This window comes from Acinonyx jubatus, chromosome B3, assembly GCF_027475565.1.
Source record: "Acinonyx jubatus isolate Ajub_Pintada_27869175 chromosome B3, VMU_Ajub_asm_v1.0, whole genome shotgun sequence".
Classification (NCBI taxonomy): Eukaryota; Metazoa; Chordata; class Mammalia; order Carnivora; family Felidae; genus Acinonyx; species Acinonyx jubatus.
In genome coordinates this window covers 48,592,513-48,614,271 of record NC_069386.1, presented here as the reverse complement: position 1 = coordinate 48,614,271, position 21,759 = coordinate 48,592,513, and positions in this window count along the sequence as shown.

Sequence of the window (21,759 nt, the reverse complement as noted above, 5' to 3'; positions counted from 1 at the left end):
ATCTAACTTGGGCTCAGGTCATGAGCTCACAGTTCTTGAGTATGAGCCCTGCATTAGGCTCTGCACTGAACAGGCAGAGCCGGCTTCAAGTCTTCTGTCTCCCTCTCTCTCTGCCCCTCTCCCACTCTCTCTCAAAAGTAAATAAACATTTTTAGAAAATTAATTTTAATTTTCCACATTACTGATACATAGATCCAACTAGACAGAGAAGAAACTATCCATTCATGAGGCAGTGTTTGCTTGACTTGGTGATTCCTACATTTTTTCTTCCAAAGCAAATGGCCTCATCCCTATGTGGAGGTGGCCATCAGCTGCTGCAAGAATGCCTGACTTCAACAATCCCCACCTTTGCCCAACTCCCCAACTACTTCCAATAGCACGATGCAATCTGGGAAATCGTCTCAGGGTGGTATCTTGCCAGCTGATGGGTAGTTCTGTCATGGCCACTTCTTTTAACCCTAGATTAAGGTTTAGAAGGAATTATGTTTGATTTGGAGGTAACACAGGAGGAAGCAGAATCCACATTCTAAAATATCTCCCTTGTTAGGCTGGACCAAAACCAGCACCAAGAAACTTAGTAGTATATGTAGCTTTCTTTACTGGGGCTAAAAATAAACTCAATGCTTACAGTTAGCTATTATCAAGTAAGACCTGAGAAAGTTTTGATTGAGAGTTTCAAATAATCCAACAGTATATAATCCAGCTGCTGAATAAATTGATGTAATCTGTGCTGCATTAATAAAACTGATGTCAAGATGAAGAAAGGAACAAAATGATTTCAATCTACTTTGCTGGTCACATCACATACTGTATTCTCTCCTGGGTACCGCAGTTTTAAGAGGAACACCAAAAAGCTGGAGAGCATACACAGTATATATCCAGTTTAGTCCAAAAATCTAGAATATGTATAATTTATAATCATTTCAGGGAAACAAAGGCATTTCTCTGGAGAAAAGAAAACCTATCTGAAGTGATGTCAAGTGGCAGATGAATTGGACTAACTCTGCTGTTCCAAGGGGCAGAACCAGAGCCCGTGTAAAGAAGTTCTATGGAGGCTGACTTCAATTCAAAGAAAGGAAGCACATACTCTGAATTTGGGCTCCTCAAATGAAGCAATGGACTATGTTACAAAGCCCAATGTTCTCTGGTGAAATATTTAAACAGTCTGCAATCATCACTTTTGAGAATGCTATAAAGGAATTCCTGAATGACAAAGAAGTTTGAACTATATTTTTAAAATCCCTTTCCATGCTACAGCAGTTCAGTGCAATGAAAGAGGAAGAGAAAGTCTGGGTTTTAGTCCCAGCTCTACCACTGTTATGACAGAACTAGGTTAGGAGGGGGCTTTTCATTTAGTCCCATCCTCTCATTTTGCAAACATGGAAAACCAAGTCTTGGGAACACAAGTGACTTGCCCAACATTACACAGTTTTAAAGCAGTAGCTCTGGGTCTCAGATAAAGTCTCTCTGAAATATGTGCTACTTTATATTGATGCCTAAAAACTAGAATGGAGAATCAGATAATTTAATATCAGATAGGAGATATCAAAATTCTTTTTTTTTTTAAATAGGCTTACACTGATAGTTAGAATCCTTTTTCCCATCAGCCAAAATATATCTGAATTCTAATTCCTTCAGAAATGACATTGGGACACCCAAGTAGCTCTTGCTTTCGGGTCAGGTCATGATCTAATGGGTTCTGGGGTTGTAGCCCTGCTTCAGGCTCTGCACTGACAGCATGAAGCATGCTTGGGATTCTCTCTCCCTTTCTCTCTGCCCCTACCCTGCTCACTCAAGCATGCACATTTTCTTTCAAAATAAATTTTTAAAAAATGACAATTAGAAGAAACTGATCATTTTTATTTTAACGTGTTTAATATTTATCTCAAGATAAGGGTTTCAGCCTCCTTGTACATTTTTGTAAATATCACATTTATGGTCTTCCCATGTTTTTCATGTATAGGTATTATAGCAAAAACCTTAGCAGTTATTCTATGCTAAGTTTTCAAATACTTCTTCTGCAGAGCTTACAATGGAGAGGAAAATAGTGATGTAAACCAGCCAAAATAAAACAATCCAGTTCTGAAACCTTTCTGATCATGTAGCAATTTATCACATGTATTAATTATAGTTACATAATTATAGGTGATTATGTGAACAAACTCCCCCCCCCAATTGTTCTTGATCCCATCTTAATGTAATAGAATATGTTTAAGGCTAAGAACCTGGGCTTGATTCTCTTTATCACTGCTTTGCTAACTGCATTATTGTTTCATCACGTTTACCTGGGAAGTCATGGTGTCCTAATGCCTGATACATGCTGACATCATTTACATTTTGCCAGATTACCAATGCCTTTATACAACTTATATCAGCTTAAAATATTCAGGCACAAACAAGGCAGACCACAAAAAAAACGTACTCTGACAATTTATGTTTTAATGATGTTAACGTCCATAAGCCGTCTTCTATTCATTCCCTGCTCCTATGATCTCTGTGAGGGTAGGGATGGGAGTTGGGAGGGGTTGTGTTTATTCCTATCTTCTCAGTGCCTCACACATTCCTTGACACTCAGTGGGTACCAACATAACCTACTTCTTGTATATTCAATTAAACCTTTCACACCACCCAAGAAAATACAGTTAGACAGGGATCTTCAAGTCTAGAGTCTTCTCACAGTTCTATGAATCTAATAGTCATCAATTTCTCCAGAGATTAGGCCCTACAATTTAACTCTTAAAATCAAAGTTCATACCAAAATGAAGTATCAGTTTTCAATTTTTCAAGGCACATATACCAACCAGTTATTACAATCCTTACTGACACCAGCTATATTCAAACTTTGTTTTTGGTTTACACCATGTATATTAAAAGACAGTCAACAACATCAATCAGGTGCAAATCAAAACCAGAATGAGACATCACTTTACATCTACTAGGATAGTATCAAAAAATAAAAGTTAAGTTTTGGCAAGGATGTAAAGAAACTGGAATCTTTATACACTGTTGGTATGAATATGAAAAAAATGGTGTGCCCACTATAAAAAGCAAAGTGACATTTCCTCAGAAAGTTAAATATACAACTACTATATGATCTGGCAATCTTGCTTCTGGATATATATCCAAAAGAATTGAAATCGGGTTCTTGAAGAGCTGTTAGTACTCCCATGTTCATTGCAGCACTATTCACTATACCAAGATGTGGATACAACCTACACGTCCAGTAAGAGATGAACAGATAAAGAAAAGGTAATATATGCTTACAATGGAATGTAATTTAGCCTTCAAAAGAGGAAAATTATTTCCTATGTGACAATAAGGATGAACCTAAAGACATTGTGCTAAGTCAAAATAGTCACACAAAGATAAATACTTCATGACTTCGCTTAAATGATCTATCTAAAACAAACTTCAGAAAAAGTAGATTGGTGATTGTCAGGGGTTGGGGGCTTGGAGAAATGAGTATTTGCTGCTCAGTGGGTATTAAATCTGGTGTACAAGATGAGCAAGTTCTAAAAATATTATGTATAACATTGTGCCTATAGTTATTACTGTATTGTGCATTTAAAAATTGTCAACAGGGTAGATCTCATGGTAATCATTCTTATAATTTTTTAATGGCTCTCTGTGGCCTATAACTGGCAAGCTTCAATCACTGGGCAGGACATACTTTCCTGGGTTTGAAATAGAACAATAAAGTAACAGATAATTTAGTATTTGCTTGGAAAATACACCAACAGGGCAGAATTCATTAGATATGGTTAAAATATGCTTCCTTCTATCAAGCAGGGGTAGTCTGGTCCATCACACTTCCTCTCTGTAGAGATATACCTACCAAACTAGTAGACTATTTACATACTCTAGTGAAGGGGTTTCTCTTTTAGACACTGCAAGAAACACTGGCAGGTCCTTATTTAACAACTCCACTTTTCCTACTGTTACAGGTTGAAATGGGTTCTCTAAAAAGGTATGAGAAAGTCCTAGACCCCAGTATCTCAGAATGTGACTGTTTAGCAATGGGGTCTTTATAGAAACACTGAGTTAGAGGAGATGATTAGGTTCAAACCTAATCTAGTGTGACTGTCATCCTTTACCAGAAGTGGAAATTTGGACACAGAACAGATACACAGAGTAAAGGAGATACAAAGGCACTAAGACAAGATCAACTCAGGACAGGAGTAATGCGTCTATAATCCAAGGAATATTAAGGATTGCTGACAAACACTGGAAGCTGGACAAAACAAGGAACAATTCACCATCGGAGGCTTCAGGGGGAACAAAGTCCTGCTGACAACTTGATTTCAAACTTACAGATTCATTAAAGAGTAAACTTGTGTTGTTTTCAGCTGCCCAGTTTAGTACTTTGTTAACGTAGCCCTAGGAATCAGATACATCTGTAAATAACACTTCACAGCCTTTTTTGTTTTACTACACTTCATTATAGAACAGGATCATATATTTTATGGCTTATTCTATCAATATCTATAATCTATATATCAATCATCAATCTACCTACTTACCTGCCTGCTTATCTATCTATGTGTCTACTTTATATAAACTTACTCCTTTCTAAGCAGAAGTAGGAAGGCATAGTCATTTGACCTTTAATATACCTCCCTCCCAACAGATCTTCTTACAGCTGTATTCCTTATTTCATCCTTTCAATTATTCCTTCTTATGTTTTGGGGGGGGGGGAATCTTTGTATAAGCCCAGGTGGCTCTTTTCTTTCTTAGGCCTATTTATTATGTTTGTTACAAAATCAAAATGAGGTATATATTAAACTACATGAGACTGACCAGTCAAAAGGATTTTTCTAAAGTCCCTTTACTCTCTATCAAAAAGAGTGTTGAATAAAAATTATTACCCAAACATTTTCTCAGCCCTCTGCTGGTGATATTTGCTTCCCTTTTTAAAGGTCCAAGCAGTTTGGGATACGTAATGAGAAAGTTCAGAACCAAGAAAGATCTTCCCAAGGCCAGCATTGGAGGGTTCAATTTACAGATTACAAAGGACATAGGTATTCTGATATCTTGATTACTTACCCAGAGTAGAAATTATCTATGGAGAGGACATGTGTTTTTTTTTAATTTTTTTTTTAATGTTTAGTTTTGAGACAATGGGAGAGACAGAGTACAAGCAGCAGAGGGGGACACAGAATCTGAAGCAGGCTCCAGGCTCTGAACTGTCAACCCAGAGCCCGACGCGGGGCTCCAACTCATGAACCGTGAAATCATGACCTGAGCCGAAGTCGGACGCTTAACCGACTGAGCCACTCAGGTGCCCCAGAGGACATGTAATTTTAAGATCTGTTCTCATGTGGGGAACTAAGAAGCATTTCCCCCCATTTTCAACTAGGAAATGTGGCTATATCTAATATGCATCATTTCTAAACAGAGAAAAAATCATTTTAACAGATGGCACATCATCTTTTAAGTTCCTCTCATTTATAGCAACAAATAAACATTTTCTTTTGGTCTGAAGTGTTTAAAGCATTGTCATCCAAACTTCAGAAACAGTAGTTCCAATTTTTCAAAGAGAAGGAAGAATTATCAATGGCTAATTCTCAAACACACTCAGCCCTACACTAAGACTGTTTAAGGGTCTTCTGGAACATCTGAACCCATTTCATGTCCCACATACTTGCAGTATTGCACTCAACACCTAACACCATTTATACCTACTTGTTTATGACACATTTATGTTGAGGGGGCTGGAGGTTTGGTTCTTTTCAATGGCTCCAGTATCTGACACTCAGCGATCTTTTGTTAGTTGAATGACTGAACAAATTTTCTAATGAATTCATCTCTAAATCATAAAAAAAGAACATCCTAAGCAGGTTTCCAGTGAATCAACACCTTTACTAATGGCTCACGGAGGATATTTTCTGTACCATCAGAGGGATGCTGAAGTCTTCTTTTTTCCACTTCATTTTTTATTATTTTCAGGTATACAATTTAGTGATTCAGCACTCCCATACAACATATGCTGCTCATCAAAACAAGTGCACTCCCCTTAATCCCTATCACCTATTGAACCCATCTCCCCAGTCACCTTCTTACTTTTGGCCTATGTCTTTTTACTACTGACACATTAAATTAAACTGGATCCTGGAATGCCATTCCTCTCCCTTTTCTTCTAGCCAAACATTTCTGGAGTAGAAGATTGGTCACTGAAAACTCTCATATTCAGTCTGTCCCTAAAATTTTGGGTGGCAGCTCAAGTTACACTAGCAAATACGTATGAAACATCTGGTAGGATAGGAAGACACTTCTTAAACATGGTCAAACTTTTGAGGTCATTGCATTGAAGGTGATTGCAATCCAGTTATTTTTTCAAAACCTACCAGACAGATTTCTATTGGACACTGAAACCATCTTTCTTTAGAACATAATTTTTGTCTAACAAAACCTATCTCCTCCCTTCGTCCCTCAAGTCCTTTAAACCAATGAAGAACTTCCTATAGGAAGCTTTCCCAGTGCACAGACTCCTCTGTCATACATATCCCCGACTTTAACACCCAGGGAACTCATCCTCCTTAGGTTATTATTTGAGTACAAAAACCCAAGTCCTTGTACAAAGGAATCTGAATTAGAACCCCAGGTCTGTCTGCACTAAGTGTGTCACTTCAACAAGTCATTTCTCAGCCTCAGTTTCCCAATCTGTGAAATTGGAAAGATTATGTTTACCATATGAGGTTATGATAAGACAAGTAAACTAACATATTCATGTGACCAGCACAAAATTTTTTTATAACTATTCATTTTTCTTTACTTTCTGATGGGTTTCCTTACTCATGTCACTAGAGAACCTACATTTTAGTAATATGTGCGTTACATGTTTGGGTTTTGTTTTCCACTAGATGCTGCATCATTTAAGAAAGGAAACAAAGTCTTAATCTCCCAAGTGCATGTGGCCCACTCCATACACACACACACACACACACACACACACACACACACACACATCTCCCTCATAAAAAAAGAAAGGATGAAAAGATTTCTTCTGATGTTGCTAGTGCCTGTGATAAACTTTTAACTTCAGAGAACAAAGTTCACATGCATCACTGAAGATGAAGTTGAAAAAAAAATAAGCCCCCACTGTGTCTTTACTTCTAGTAAACAACTTTTTCTCTGCTGAAGAACTATTTTCATCCTATTTTCATTTGTATTGCTAAGCAACACCCTGTACCCCCAGTTTTATTTCTGGTTCTGCATTTATTGTCACAGACACCTACAAAGTTACAGCCCACATGCTGGAGTATTTTTAGGTTTCATTAGTTAGCAGTCATATGTGCTATCAAGTACCTCAAGTCACAATAATGGTGTTTTGTACTTGAACAGAAATTATATTAACTGGCAAACATGTTGTGAACTTTCTCACCAATTTTAGGACTCCTGAACTACTCAAGGGAATGCTTCCTCCGGTGATCTCACTATGAAAAGAATTGGATCATCTAAGACCTACATTGCAGAAGACAAGGACTCAGAACAAAGACCTATTCCAGGTTTCCTAGCCTTCATACAATTCTAACATGTGATGGGCCTCAGTTTCCTTATCTGCAAAATGTAGAGATTTGGCTTGATCATCTATGCATACAGGTTTGACTTAATGTTTTATCAAAACTGATGAATATAAAGCCAAGGAGTTGACACCATTTAGAAGTATCATTATAAAAAGAGTAGGGTAGTAAAAGGTATTCTTGACTCAAGGTTTTAATTTTACCCTTCATCTACTTCTTCCTAGTATCCTAGGATCCATAAATACCTGAGAGTATTTAGAAGATGCTACCAACCAAGAATCAATAGTTCCTCCAGGCTCAGAACATCATATGACTCTAAAGTCAGAGACCATAGAGCCCAACAAGTCATGAGTAAAAACCACAGAAATATTTCACAGGCCGGCAGTTGGTGTTTCAGGATATGGATGAGAGTGAGGAATATGGCCTAGAGGTCATACCACAAGACTACTTCCAAAGTGGCCAGAAAATCTATGAGGAAAAGCTCTGTCAAAGCAACTAGAAATCATAGTATGAGGCTAAGATATCCATTCTATGCAATCATAGCTTTCCTAGTCTGTATGTAGTTTTTTTTTTAAATCTTCTCTTGTTCAAAGAAAAAAAACAACCAAGCAACAAGAAAGTATCCATTCCATGCAACTATAGCTTTCCTAGTTTGTATATAGATTTTAGGGTTTTTTTTGAATCTTCTCTTGTTAAAAAAAAAAAAAAGCAAGCAAGTGAAGTTTCAAGCAATTTACCAAGAGGCTTATAATATAACAAGTTTAAATAAACTTTTAAAAGGAAAATAAAATAGGCAAAGAAAATGTGAAGGAAAGAGGTGTGTTGTTTTAACTCAAAGTCTCTAGCACTGCCTAGAAACACGTATTAATACATTCTAAACAACTCAACATTATTGTGACAGGAAGCACAGTGCTTAGCACAGTGCCTAACAAATACTCCTAAGTTATACTTAGTATTCATGTTGATTTAATTTTTATTAGCTCAATGTTAATTTTCTTCCCTAATTGACTCCCAACATAAGAGGTCAAACCTGTCCCACCGGAAAACTCTTTCCTGTGCTACCCATACCTTCCCTTCCCATTTCCTCTTTTTTGTCCCCAAATTCTCTAACTTTATCAACTAAGTAAAAATATAATGAGCCTTCAGACCCTGGGAGCTAGAATCTACACTGTAGGCAGTATAACCAGCTCTTAGCAAAGGTGTGAAATTAGCCACATTTCTCATCCTTTTTCCTGGTTTCCCTTTCATTTCTGTTTTCTCCAGCATTGTGTAGCCCCATCTGTTTCTCTTGAACTTCATTCCACCCCACCAGTCTACAATACGCCCCATACCCTGAAGTATAAATACTTCTGACTAGTGAGGCACAAAAACCCCATGAGGACTACATTTTCAAGTGTAGAACAAAGTTTTGAAATAAAGGCATTAAGCTCTTAAAGTGGATATCCAGTTGTTCATTAGTGAAGGAGTATAGGAAGTTTTGTTTTTATTTTGTAAAAAATTTTTTATTCACTTATTTGCAAAAAAATAAAAATAAAAAAAATTAAATCTACATCTGTGGTAAGGGTTAACTACCTACCTAATTAATATACAGCAGAAGTCATTGAAATGCTTTAGTCCATCTTGGCCATATGCTCACCTCCCCCCACTACCCCCACTACCCCCACCACCCCCACCCCTGCCAGATTCTCTAACTCAATCTCTCCTCCCCAAACAATCCTGAAACGTTGATTTACTGGCCCCTTTTATTTTTTGACTCTTTCTCTCACTTTACTACAGGTTTCTGGCTCATTCCATTCATTAGCATGATTAATGTAACAAAAGGCCTGTGGCTTAGAAGTTAGTCAAGCTTGCTTTAAAAGGATGGCAAGGGAAACTTATGCAAATGACAGCATAGGAAGATTCTAAACCCACCTCCTCCCAGACATACCAAATCTACAGCTAGAAAGGGTAATTTTCCTCTGAAAATTAAATCAACTGCTTCTCTACAACCAAGGATAATGAGACCACATCCAGACAGGTAGGGGAGGCAGAGACACAATCTTACCAAAAATCCTACTTCTGGTGTAGCAACACACAGTAGGAAGGGATCTCACTAGTTTGATGCTCCTCCCATAGCAGCAAGGGCTTGGTGCCCTACATCAAGCATCTACCACCTGGGATCTGCATTAATCCAAGTGTACCAAAACCAGAAGGCTGATGTCCAAGAAACCCTAAGTGCTATACAAATAGATTCCCCTTTTAAAGGGCTTATAGTCTTACCCTGAGATGGAGAAAGAAATCAACCACACAAGAGTTTGACTCTCTTCCAACAGGGACATACCAGCAGAAGCCAGCTTATTTTGTATTCTCCACCTACCCTGGTAGCCCAGGAGGGTGAGGTAGGATGCTGTCCCCTACCAGTACCAAGACAGGCAAGTGTCAGTAGTGAGGACCTAGCCCACTGTCCTGTTCCAGTCAGAGAATAAGAATAATTGTAGCACTTTCCTGCTCCCTGGCTGCATCAAGCTATTACAGTTTTACTATTCTCCCATTCTCAACCTAAAGCCAGTGCCCACACATGGGTACGTCCCTCTCCCACTACATTCCAGAAGCCCCCAAGTGTGTACAGTTAAGACATTTTCCACTGCCTTTCTGAAGCCAGTGAGCATGCCCCATCCCATACAGTCACTAGCTACCTAGGCTCAAGTCAGCAGGTGCACACAATCCACACAAGAAATGCCCCTTAATCACCTGGCCCTTTTAGCCAGAGGAGGTGGGTGTGACAGAGGCTGGAATTCCTAAGCTCCATGGAAAGATAACAATCAGACATAGTTATTGGCAGGCCACCCCAACACTGCACAGACAGGATTCTTAAACACAGCCCATCTTCCTGGGAAACAGGCCTATTTACGTGGCCTGGAGTATCAGCCTAAGGATAGGCTTTGGGTCTCTCAACCCATCTGAAGTAGGGGGATGTCATCCTTGCATACCTCCATGGCCTCAATACAGCTTGAAAATACCTCCCAGAAAGGAGTTCTGAAACATTCATGCGGAGCCCTGTTTTTTATAACTGTTTTGCCCAGGGGACACCTCCAGATCTCCTAGCCTAGAGGCCAGCAGGGATTACAATTGTGGCCACCCAGGAATGTATGTATTTGCCTAACTTAAAAACTGCTGCCTGAGGATCTGGCTTTCAATTAACTTGAAACTAGTGCTCAGTAAGATTCATCCCTTTGGAAGCAAGCCACTTATAGGTCTTGGCACACCCTAAATAATGGGAACTTATCAAGAATATATCAATCTTTGCACTTAAGACCATCACGATGGTTTTAGAGACAATCAAGACCCAAGACAAGGTTGAACAAGCCGTAACACACAAAGTTACTCCTTCAAGGCAGAGATATAACTGCTTTGCCTAATACACACACACACACACACACACACACACACACACACACACAGTCAAGCAAAAATGAACAAGGGAAATATGTTCCAAATGACAGAACACAAAAGCTTAGGAAAGACTTTAATGGTACCGAGTTAAGCAACCTAGCCGATACAAGAATGAAAAGTAATGTTCACGAAGATAAACAACAAACTCAGGAGAAGAATGAACACATTGAGAAGTTGAAAAACTGAAAATTTAAGTACCCAAAAGTCAGAGTTGACGAATAACTGAAAAAAAAATTAGAGGGGCTCAACAGCAGATTGGATGAAACACAGTAACTCATCAGTGATCTGGAATACAAAACAATTAAACACTCAGAGCAGCAAAAACAAATGATTTTTAAAAACAAAATGATTTATGTGACCTAATACAACATCAAGCAGAGTAATACTCATTTTCTATGGGTCCCAAAGGAGGAGAAATAAAGGGGCAGAAAACATGATTGAAGAAATAATTGCTGGGGTCCCTGGGTGGCTCAGTAAGTGTCCAAATCTTGATTTGAGCTCAGGTCATAATCCCAGAGTAGTGAGATCGAGCCCCGAATCAGGGTCCAAACTGGGCATGGAGACTGCTTAAGATTCTCTCTCTCCTTCTGCCCCTCCCCTGCTCATGCACTATCTTAAAAAAAAAAGTAGCAATGATTGCTGAAAAATCAATTTCCTATCCTGGAGAAGAAAACAGACTTCCTGGTCCAAAAAGCCCACACAGTTCCAAAAAGATGAACCAAAAGATGCACAGAAATCCTAAGTTATAATGTCAAAAATTAAAGATAAAGAGAATCTTAAAAGCACCAAGAGCACAACAACTTGTTGCATACAATGGAAGTCCCATAAAGCTCTCAGTTTCTCAGCAGGAACTTGGCAGTCCAGAAGGGAATGACATGATATATGTTAAGTTCTGAAAGGAAAAAACTTCCTACCCATAATACTTTCCACCCACCAAGGTTATTATTCAGAATTGGACAAAGTGTTTTCCAGACAAGCAAAAGGTCTTACCACTAAAGTGGTCATACCAGAAAAGGTAAAGGGATTTCTTGAAATGGGAAAAGAAATGGTACTAATTAATGATAAGAAAACATACAAAAGTATGAATCTCACTGAAAAGTTATATAGTAAAAATAGTGGAATAATCACTTAAAGCTACTTTGAAAATTAAAAGACCAAAGTAGTAGAACTGGAACTACATTAAAAAAATACCTAAAATAAAGAGATGAAAAATGTGACACAAAAACACAATGTGGGGCTCGTAGATAGCTCATTTGGTTAAGCATCTGCCTCTTGATTTCAGTTTAGGTCATGACCTCACAATCATGGATTCAAGCCCTACGTGAGCCTCTGCACTGAGCATGGAGCCTGGTTAAGATTCTCTTTCTGTTACTCTCCACCCTTCCTCCACTCACACATGTGTTCACTCTCAAAAAAAAAAAAAAATAGGAGATACAATCCTTTTAAAAACATGTATTGTAATAGCTTTGTATAGTAACAAATGGTAGTTAAACTTGTGATGAGCATAGCATCATCTATAGACCTGTCGAATCACTATGTTGTACACCTGAAATTACTGTAACATTATGTGTTATCTTTACTCAATGAAAATAAAATTCCCAAGGGAGGATAAATGTGAACCTCATAGTAACCTTAAAACAAAAACTGATAGTAAATACACAGAAGAAATAAGAAATCTAAATGTAACACTGAAGAAAATCATCAAACCAGAAGTGAAGAGAGGAAAAGGTACAGAGAGAAAGCAAAAAACAGCCAGAAAATATTAACAAATGGCACTAAGTACATACCTATCACTAATGAGTTTAAGTATAAATGGACTATATCCTCCAATTAAAAGACAGCTAAATGGATAAAAGAGAAACAAAGCCCATCTATATGCTGTTTACATAGACTCATTTCTGAAGCACACACAGCCTGCAAGTGAAGGGATGGAAAATTATACTGCATGCAACTGGAAAGTCAAAGAAACCTGGGGTGAGGCGTCTGGATGGCTCAGGTGGTTAAGTGTCCAACTTCTGCTCAAGTCATGATCTCATGGTTCTTGAGTTTGAGACCTGCGTCAGGCTTTGTACTGATGGCTTGGAGCCTGGAGCCTGCATCAGATTCTTTGTCTCCTAGAGAAGGAGGCATCCAACATAAGAGCACTAAGGTATTTAACACAAGTATTAATGGACCTAAAAGGAGAAATTGTCAGTATAATTATGGGGCAATTTAACACACCCCACTTTAACACCTTACTCCTATACAACGTATGAAAATCTATGGAATGTAGCAAAGTCTGTTCCAAAAGGGAAATTCCTAGCAATACAGGCCTACCTCAAGAAACAAGAATATTCTCAAAAATTCTAACTTTATACCTAAACCAAGTATGAAAAGAATAAAGCCCAAAGTCTGTGGAAGGACATAAAATCAGTGCAGAGGTCAATGAAATAGAGAACAAAAAAACTATAGAAAAGTTCAGTGAATCTAACAAGAGGTTTTGAGAAGAGAAGAATGACACACCTTTACCTAGACTTTAAGAAAAACAAGGGCTCAAATAAATAAAATGAAGTGAAAGAGAAGAAATTACAACTGATACCACAAAATAATAAAGAATCCTAAGAGACTATTATGAATAGTTATGCCAACAAACTAGACAACCTGGAAGAAATTGATCCATTTGATTTCTATAAACTAAAAATCTTCCAAGACTAAATCATAAAGAAATAGAAAGTCTGAATATACATTACTATTAAGGAGATTGACTCAGCATTCAAAACCTTCCAAAACACAAGTCCAGGACCAGACAGGTCAGTGGTAAATAGATCAAATATTCAAAGATTTAATACCTATCCTCATCAAACTCTAAGTAACTCAAGAGGAGGGACTATGTCCAAACTCATTTTACAAGGCCAGTATTACCCTGATACCAAAACCATACAAAATTACCACTGAAAAAGAAAATTATATGCCAGTATCTCTGATGAACATACATGCCAAAAGCCTCAAAACACTGGAAACGAAATTCTACAGTACATTAAAAGGATAATAAACCAAGATCATGTGGGATTTATTCCAGAGATGCAAGAATAGTTCAACATACACAAAATAAATGTGACATACCACATTAACAAAATGAAAGATAAAAATTGTATCATCAACAGATGCAAAAAAAAAAGCATTTGACAAAATTCAAATTCCATTTATGATAAAACCGCTGAACCAAGTGGACATACCTCAACATGATAAAAGCTGTATTTGAAGAATCCACAGTGAATATCGTACTCCATGGTAAAAAGCTGAAAGCTTTTCCCTAAGGTCAGCAACAAGACAAGGAAGCCCACTGTCACAACTCTTCTTCAACACAGTTTTGGAACTCGAAGCTACAGCAGTTAGGCAAAAAATATGAATAAAACCCATGCAAATTGCAAAGGATGAAATAAAACCCACTATTTGCAAACATGATACCATGCATAAAATATATATGGGAACCCATACATAAAATATATATGGGAACCCATACATAAAATATATATGGGAACCACATATAAAATGGATACCATATATATATATATATATATATATATATATATATATATATACACACACACACATATACATATATATATCCCCCTAAAGACTCCACTGCACACAAAAAACCTGTTAATAAATGAACTTAGCTATATTACAAGATACAAAATTAATATATAGAAATCTACTGCATTTCTATACAGTAGTCAATGCTCAGAAATTTTTAAAAATCCCATTTACCATAGCAAAAATGTCCACAGATAAATTTAAGCAATGAAGTTAAATACCTGTGCACTGAAATCTGTAAGACATTGCTGTAACTGAATACTAATAAAATATATTTCAAACTCGTGGAATGAAAGAATATGGCTGAACATCCATTCTACCCAAAGTAGTTTATACACTCAATGCAATCTCAATCAAAATTGCAAAGATATGTTTCACAAACTACACTAAGCAATTCTAAAATTTTCATGGAACCACAAAAGACCCCAAATAGCCCAAACAATATCAATATCAAGAATGAATCCAAGATATCATTATTCCTTATTACAAACTATGCTACAAAGCTATAGTTATGCTACAAAGCTACAAAGCTGTAGCTACCAGACACATAGATCAACAGAACACCATACAGTGGCCAGAAAAAAAACCACATTTATATGCTCAGTTAATCTAGGACAGAGGCAAGAATATACAATGGGGAAAAGACAGTCTCTTCAGTAAATGGTGTTGGGAAAACTGGACAGCTACACTCAACAAAATGAAACCCAACCCCTATTTCACACTATACACAAAAGTCAAGACTTCAATGTAAGACCTGACACCATAGCAATACTACAGCAAAATATGGGCTATATAGTCCTTAACATCAATCTTAGTGATGTTTTTTTTGAGTCTCATTCTCAGGCAAGGAAACCAAAAGCAACAGCAGCTGATACTACATTAAACTAAAAAACTTCTATACAGTGAACAAAAACATTAACACAACTAAGAGGCAAGCTAGCAAATGGAGGAGGCATTTGGAAAATACATTTGGCAAGGGGTTAATGTCTATAATCAGTGAAGAACTTCTACAACTTAATAGCAAAAAAAAAAAAATCAATTACAAAATGCACAGGGAAGCTGAATAGACATTTTCCAAAGATACATACAGATGCCAACAGGAAAATGAAAAAATGCTCATCACTAACCATAAACAGGAAAATGGAAGTAAAAAATGCAATGAGATATCACCTCACACTTGATAGAATGGCTATTATCAAACAAAAGAAACAACTGAGAGATATCAAGAAAAGGGAACATTTTGTTGGGAATGTTAATTGGTGTAGCCACTATGCACAACAATACAGGAGTCCCTGTGAAAAGGACCAAGAACTACCGTATGATCCAGAAACTCCAATACTGGGACATCAATCTGAAGAAAGCAAAAACACCAATTTGAAAAGGTATATGCCCCCCTCTATTCACTGCAGCATTATTTTAGGTAGGCAAGATGTGGAAACATCATAAGTGTCTGTTGATGGGTGAGTCCATCAAGATGTGGTATATATACAACGGAGTACTAATTAGCCATAAAAACAAAAAAAAAAAAAAGGAAATGCTGCCATTTGGGATAACATGGATGGACTTTGATAGTATTATGGTAAGTGAAATAAGTCAAAGACTATTATGCATGATTTCACCTATACATGGAATCTAAAAAACTAAACAAAAACAAAACAAAATCTGGACTTAGAGAACAGATTGTACTGACCACTTCACAGTGTACACAAATGCTAAATCACTATGTTGTACACCCGAATGTTGAATTTCAGTTTAACTCCAATTTTAAAAAAAATGTTAAGGATGGCAAGGAAGAAAAAGAATATCTGCCTCTGACCTGAAAGTAAAATTAATATTGACACTGTAGAGAAGTAAGAAGAGGAAGGGACCTGGAACAGGAATTTTCCTATCAGATATTGTACTCCTAACACCAAAAAACCAAAAAACCAAAAAAAATCAGTATCACTATGGCCTGAATTTCCTGAGTATAAAGTACTGGCAAGCAGTTGGAAGGTAAAAGCAAGCATACCCTTTTGAGAAGAGTATGCATAGCCATACTTGAGCCCATTTATCCAGGTAGTGTAGAGCCCAGGACTCTCTACTTTTTGTCAATATTAAAGTCTGCACTGAGCTCTTACATACCCTAAAAAGATTGTGTTTGCATAATCTGGAAATACAGCCTAGAATAAATGTTTCCAAGACAATTTTGACAGCAATGCTGTCATGTTACCATACAGAGTTTTTTGTCTGGAGTCTTCCTCTCCCAAAAGCATTCTATAGTTTTCATGTGCAGTTTACTACCATCTATCATAATGGATAATAAGGAGACCCTTATCCCCAGTTCTATAAGGTGTGGAAATAACACCCTACCTCTATTTCTTAGACAAGATCATATTCCAGAGTTACCCCCCCCCCATTGTTAAGGGCAAGAACTTTGGTCTTTAAGTATGTTAGGGACCACTTTGCATTATTATAATACACAGCTGTAGCTCAATTTGTTGAGATGTACATACCTGAAAACTTTATCCTCAAAATAGCATTCACTGTTATACCATTTATCCATAGGTATTCCTAATTTTTACCTTTTTTGTCTCCGTGTTTAATTTTCACATTATCTTTTTGGTGACCACGGGCCACATCAAGAATAATCTTCATTGCAGCAAAAGAAACAAAATAAAACAAACAAAACTCCTTGCTAACTTAAACTAAATATGCTATAGCACAAGACTACATGAATTAAGAGATATTCAATAACCACCAACATTGAAACCAGAGAACCCCCAGAACCTAGATCAATACTTCTTTAGTTCAGTAGCTATTTCTACTCAGTGTCAAATCATCTAGGATTGTTTCATTTTCAGTTACAATAGAGAAGAAGAAGAAAGAACCTCACTCCTGGGGTAGCCAGATAAATTCAGATTTAATTAGATTTGTCTTTTCTGTGGGACTACAATGAGCAGTAGAATCAGAGAGAGAGAGAGAGAGAGAGAGAGAGAGAGAGAGAGAGAGAGAAAATACTGATGAACTTAATTCCAGAGAGAAATGTATCTTTCTAAGTGAGCTCAGAGAAACAGCAGCTTCCATATCTAGGGGAAGGCATTTGATCTGGATAGCAACAATCAGAAAGCAGGCTGCTATAGCCTGGCAGAGTCTGCAGAGTCAAATACAACATTGAATGGCAATATGGATTTGAATCTTGAAGAGTCCAAAACGTAAAAACAAATCCCTTGACGCAGTAACTCTCCACCCTGGAAGCAGCAGTAGTGAAAGGCTAGGAAGTAGAGAGAAACTGTAACCTTACACATTCTCATAGAGCTTTGATCCTAGGATTCTGCCAGATTTGAATAGAAGGTAGAATAACAATAGCTCGTGTTAGAGACCAACCCTTTCCCAGAAGAGCCATTGGCCAAAGAGGCACTGGTGGTACAGGAGGTTTTTTTGTTTTTTTGTTTTGTTTTGTTTTGCAGCAAAAACAGATGTATTTATTAAATGAATAAACAAAGTGGTTGGCATTATATACAGGTAAGATGAAAAGTATACATACCTAAGAGTTTAAGGCAAGAAAAAACTGGTGGGCAGCACCACATCTTCTCCCGTTCATGTCTGCCAAGACTGTGTTTTCAAGCTTTTCACTATTTCTGTCCCTTAATAGATCTACACTTTTGGGTTTTCCACATAGAGTATCTGCTAAGAGTGAAAATTTGACTTCTTCCTTACCAATTTGTAGGTCTTTTATGTTTTTATTGTTCTTGTCCAATTGCTGAGGCTAGGACTTCCAGTACTATGTTGAACAATAGTGGATAGAGTTGATATCCTTGTTGTGTTCCTGACCTTAGGGGGAAAGCTCTAGTTTTTCCCCGTTAAGAATAACAGGGATTCCTTTTATGATGTTGTGGTATGTTCTCCTTCCATTCCTACTTTCTTTAGGGTTTTTATCAAGAGTGGATACTGTATGTTAAATACTTCTTCTGCATCTATTGAGAGGACCACGTGATTCTTAGCCTTTAATTTATGTAATGTAGCATGTTGATTGATTTGAGAATATTGAACCACCCCTGCAGCACAGAAATAAATCCTGCTTGATCATGGTGAATAATTCTTTTAATGTCCTCCTGAAATCTATTCACTACTATCTTGTTGAGCATTTTTGCATTCATGTTTATCACGGAAATTTGTCTGTAATTCTTCTTTGTAAATAGGATCTTTTGTTTTGGAATCAAGGTAATAGTAGCTTCATAGAATCAGTTTGTAAGCTTTCCTTCCTTCTCTGTTTTTTGGAACAGCTTCAAAACAATAAGGCATTCACTGTTCTCAATGTTTGATACAATTCCCCCGGTAAGCCACCCAGTCCTGGACTCATTGGTTGGAGATTTTTGATTACTGATTCAGTTGGGTTTTTTTTACTGGTTATGTGTCTGTCCAAATTTTCTATTTCTTCCTTTTTCAGTTTTTCTAGTTTTATTTTTCTAGGAATTTATCCATTTCCTCTAGGTTGTCCAATTTGTTGGTATATAATTGTTCTTAATACTCTCCTATTACTTTTTCTATTTCTGTGGTGTTGGTTGTGATATCTCTTCTTTCCTTAGTGATTTACTTTGGTCCTTTCCTTTTTCTTTCTGGTAAATCTGGCTAGGGGATTATCAATTTTGTTAATTCTTTCAAAGAACCAGCTCCTACTTTTGTTGATCTGATCTACCTTTTGATTTTGGTAACATTAATTTCTGCTCTAACTTTGTTTCCCCTCTTCTGCTGCTTTTGGGCTACATTTGCTCCTTTAGGTGTAAGGTTAGGCTGTGTGTTTGAGAACTTTCTTCCTTCTTTAGGAAGGCCTGGATTGTTATATACTTCCCTCCTATGACCACCTTTGCTTCATCCTAAAGTTTGGGGCTATCATGTTTTCATTTTCATTGGCTTCGATGTACTTTTTAATTTCCTCTTTCTTTATTAACCCATTCATTCTTTAGTGGATGTTTTTTAAGCTCCAAGTATTTGTGTTCTTTCCAAGTTTTCTCTTATGGTTGATTTCAAGTGTGATAGCATTGTGGTCTGAAAACACACATGGTATGCTCTGGATATCTTTGTATTTGTCTAGAGCTGATTTGTGACACAGTATGGAGAATTTTCCATGTGTACTCGAGAAGAATGTGCATGCTGCTATTTAGGATGAAATGTCCTGAATGTATCTATTAAGTATATCCAGTCCAGTATGTCATTCAAAGCCATTTGTTCCTTGTTGATTTTCTGCTTAGATAACTTGTACATTGCTGGGGTGTTAAAATCCTCTACTCTTCTTGTATTATTTTCTATGAGTTTCTTTTTGTTTGTGATCAATTGATTCATTTGGGTGCTTCCAAGCTGAATGCATAAATATTTACAATTGTTAGATTTTCTTGGAGGATAGGCCCCTAAATTATGATAGAATGCCCTCCATCTTTTGTTGCAATATTTTAACGTCTAGTTTGTCTGATAGAAGTATGGCTACCTTATCTTTCTTTTGACATGCATTAGCATGGTAAGATGGTTCTCCATCCCCTCAATATCTGTATGCATTTGTCTTTAGGTCTAAAATGAGTCTCTTCCAGACTGCATATAGATGGATCTTTTTTATCCATTCTAATATCCTATGTGTTTTGATTGGAACTTCTAGTCAATTTATATTCAGAGTGATTATTGAAAGATATCGATTTAGTGCCATTGTGTTGCTTGTAGAGTTGGTGGTTCTGGGCATGTTCTCTGGTCCTTTCTAGTCCTTGTTGCTTTTGGTCGTGGTTTTTCTCCACTCAGAGTTTCCCTTAGAATCTCTTTTAAGCCTGGTTTAGTGCTCACAAACTCCTTTAAGTTTTGTTGTTTGGGAAACTCGACCACTGCTTCCATTCTGAATCCAGCCTTGCTAGATAATGAATTCTTCATTGCATATTTTTCTCTTATCAGCATGTTGAATATATCCTGCCATTCCTTTCTGCTTGCCAAGTTTCTGTGGATAGATACGCTGAGAACCTAATCCGTCTTCCTTTGATGCATTCATTCTCTGTGAATTTGATTATTATCTGACTTGGTGATGGGTGATGCTTCTGCCCCTTTTCTCTCCATCTTCTGGGGCTTCTAGAATACACGTTATTATTTATAAGTTGCTGAGTTCCCCAAGTCTTTTATTTTGCCTTGATTTCCCTATTTTTTCTGCCTCATTATTTCCCATAATTTCATCTCTTGTATCACTGATTATCTGTTCTGTTTTGTCCATCTTCACCATCATGGAATCTATTTGAGATTACATCTCAGTTATACCATTTCTAATTTTGGCCTGACTAGATTTTGTTTATCTCGGCAGAAGGGGATTTTCCAGTGTGTTCTATGCTTTTTCAACCCCAGCTAGTATTAAGAGTGGTTTTAAATTCTAGTTCCTCTAATTCCTCTGTCTGCCAAGTCACCTGGCTCAGATTATATAAATTGTTGTATTTATCCTCAGATCTATTTCCTAAGTGTTCCAAATGGTTTAATGCTGTTCTAGCTGTGTTTCAGGGATGAGACAAGTTCAGAATCACCCTATTATTCTTCCAACTTAACTCCTTCCCAGGACATTTGGGTTTTGGCTGAAAAGGGATAATTCAATCTGTTTTTGGTAGAGTTGATGACTAAGAAGCAATATAGACTTGTGTAACCAATTTCTTTCTCCTCTGTAGTTACTCACTATTTCTATTCAAGTCCAACACTGATCTTATTCTATCCCTATCATCTGGCCTATCCCGAATGTCAATTAAGTAACATGTTTTAGTTTGTAATCTCTTTGTGTTCATGTTCCTTTTTTAGCATAATTCATGCAATACTCATGCTTGTTTCTGCATCTATTACTGATTTAGCCCTTTTTATTAAATAGTATTTCATTGAATGGATGAACCACAACTTTATTCATATACCTGGTGAAAAGAATTAAAAGTTGCTTGTGGCTTTTGGCAGTTATGAATCAGGTTGCTATAAATATTTGTCTACCAAATTCTTCTGGTGGAGTGTTTTTATTTCTTTGAATACCAAAGAATAAAATTATTTCCATACATAGTAAATTGATGTTTCAAGTTTTAGAAAACTGATACACTCTTTTCCAAAGTACATTTACCATGTTGGATTTCCACCAAAGTCTTTGAGAGCTTTGAGAATTCCTATTGCTTGATAGCCTCAAGAGACTTGGTACTTTACTTTTATCCATTATCATAGATGTGTAGTGACATCTCAATGTGGTTTTAATTTCCAAGTCCCT